The sequence below is a fragment of the Netta rufina genome (genome assembly GCF_964035555.1).
Source record: "Netta rufina genome assembly, chromosome: 18".
Lineage (NCBI taxonomy): Eukaryota > Metazoa > Chordata > Aves > Anseriformes > Anatidae > Netta > Netta rufina.
Window position 1 is genome coordinate 3,584,489 of NC_140142.1, and position 2,777 is coordinate 3,587,265.

The 2,777-nt window shown below is 52.0% G+C and overlaps 1 pseudogene across 1 annotated transcript; it reads right to left on the bottom strand.

Annotated features, from left to right (window-relative positions):
• Window positions 1-900: 900 nt before the first annotated feature.
• Window positions 901-1,842, bottom strand: LOC311216219 (olfactory receptor 14C36-like; annotated as a pseudogene). Its single transcript has one exon. The product of its transcript is annotated as an olfactory receptor 14C36-like (transcript).
• Window positions 1,843-2,777: the final 935 nt, after the last annotated feature.

Genomic DNA, 2,777 nt, shown 5'->3' on the forward strand with positions numbered 1-2,777 from the left:
TCTCATGCAGATGAGTCCAAGACCAGTTGTCATCTCCTTAGGCAAGTGCTGCCCCAACGGGAGTGCTTAGTCCTGCGCTTGGTCGCTCACAGACCACCCTGAGACTTTCATTCTGTGTCCTTTACTCCATGAAGAACCCCAGAAAACAGAAGAGCAGGGAGCAACCCCTTGGTAGGGGTATGTTCCTGATAGCACATTTGGAAGAGGTGTCCAGGCTTCTGGGTTTGCCCTGAGCAAGACCTTCTTGGTACTGTGGTGCTAGCAGGGAGGCCAGCTGTGACCCAGGGCTGCACAGTGCCTGCTGCTGCCTGCAGCCACAGGGATGCCACTGCAGAGACAACAGGACTGTCACCAAGGTACATGAGATCTGAGGGCTTACCAAGAAAAAAAAGAAGCACAATGTGGAGACCAAAAGAGAGCAACAGTGACAAGGCCACGTTCTGCTGCTGGCCATGGCCATGGCTCCAGGGAAGCAGCAGCCCCGACCCGAAGGCAGCAGACAGGCAGAGCCCAGCGGGCAGTGAGGGACAGCCCCGAGGGCCACCAGGGTTGCTCCTGCATGTGTCAGCTGGGCTCTTGGCCCTGAGCTCCTCCTGTGTGCTGGGGCTGCTCCCCGAGCTCCAGAGAAGATGGGAAGAGACTGACACCGAGGAATTTCTGATGGCTTTCTTTTTGGGTTTATCTATACAGGAAGCCATCTACCATAGGAAAATAATTGACTTCTAGGGTGCTAGAAAAAATATTATTTAAACAAAAGTGAAATAATGAGAGAAAATAATAATAGAACATTTAATAATAGAAGAAATAGAAATGTTTAATTAAATTAAACATTTAATAATAGAAGATACCATGTTACTTACTTTCTTAGAAAAACCTGGATTTCTAATATTAGGCATAGTATTATAGGTGAATTTGCTGTAGATGTGTGTATTCAAGTAGAGTCCTGACGGAATCCCTTAGTTCCTGGTTCCTCAAGCTGTAGATGAGGGGGTTCGCTACTGGAGGAACCACGGTGTACAGAACTGTAACCACCAGGTCCAGGGATGGAGAGGAGATGGAGGGGGGCTTCAGGTAGGCAAACATGGCAGTGCTGACCATCAGGACGACCACGACCAGGTGAGGGAGACACGTGGAAAAGGCTTTGTGCCGGCCCTGAGAAGAGGGCATCCTCAGCACAGCCCTGAAGATCTGCACATAGGACAGCAAAATGAAAACAAAACAACCAAATGCTAACAAAATGCTAAACAGAATTGCCCAAACTTCCCTGAGATAGGAATCTGAGCAGGAGAGCTTGAGGATGTGGGGGATTTCACAGAAGAACTACTCCACAACATTGCCGTGGCAGAGGGGCAGGGAAAATGTAGTGGCCGTGAGCAGGACAGCATTGAGAAAACCACTGCCCCAGGCAGCTGCTGCCATCTGGGCACAAGCTCTGCTGCCCACGAGGCTCCCGTAGTGCAGGGGCTTGCAGATGGCAACGTAGCGATCGTAGGCCATGATAGTAAGGTTATAATATTCTGCTGATATGAAGAAGAGAAAGAGAAAGACCTGTGCAGCACAGCCTTGGTAGGAGATGGCCCTGGTGTCCCAGAGGGCATTGGCCATTGCTTTGGGCAGAGTGGTGGAGATGCAGCCCAGGTCGAGGAGGGCGAGGTTGAGCAGGAAGAAGTACATGGGGGTGTGGAGGCGGTGGTGGCAGGCTACGGCGCTGAGGATGAGGCCATTGCCCAGGAGGGCAGCCAGGTAGATGCCCAGGAAGAGCGCGAAGTGCAGGAGCTGCAGCTGGTGTGTGTCTGCGAATGCCAGCAGCAGGAACTCAATCACAGAGCTGACGTTGGGCATTTGCTGACTCTGGACTGTTGTCTGTTGAAGAGGAGAAGGCAGACAAATTTTAGATGACGCTTACCTAAGTAAAACCTATTGCAAGCCTTAAAGCACAAAACCAGACTGAGCCTCTCTCTCTTTGCAGGAGAACCTTTCTGCCGCTGTCTTGCTTGAACTGTGGCTGGTGCTGGCAGGGAGTGGCACTGGTAGAAGGGGCTGCTGTGGCTCCAGAGGAGTCCTTCCTGCTGTGCAGCAGGAGGGAAGCAGGAACACAATGAAAACTCAACTTCAGACCATTTGTCAAATCCATGAGCTTTCTGTTGTTGTTGGAAACAACTCATCTGAGTGCAGAGTTCAACAGGCAGCTGCCCACTAGCCTTGTTTTCAACTGCCTTGTATCTCCCCTCTCTGAGGATCATCCCACTCAGGTCTTTCCATGAGAAGAATCTGGAGTCAGCTGAGAGCAGAGAAGCCCACTTCAAGTGCAGCTGGATGGAAACCTCACCTTGTCTCTGGAGGACTGAGAAGAACCTCAGCTCTTCCCTCTTTGCCTTACTCCAGCTGCCAACAGACAGCCATCCAGCTGTATGGACAGGGCCTTAGCGTGGAGGTGTCTTCTCCTTGGGGCACCTGGATAACACAAGGATGCCACGAGAGAGCTGCATCCTGCTGGAGAACAGCCTGCAGCCCAGGAGGACACCTCATAGAGAGATGGATATCCACAAGAAGGGATGTCACAACATCACAGCTGCACACCTGCAGGTTCTGGAGGAGGCTTGGCCACTCTACTCATAGCTGTCTAGGGGTACCTGGCTTAGGGCACTGCAAGGGGCTTCTGCCAGACTTCCTCACCTCGCACTGCAACCCAGCAGGACTCTCAAAGCCTACTGCATTGCCCACTGCCCTCCCAGAAACAAGACCCAGCACAAGACCCTTCCAGGACCTGCAGCTGC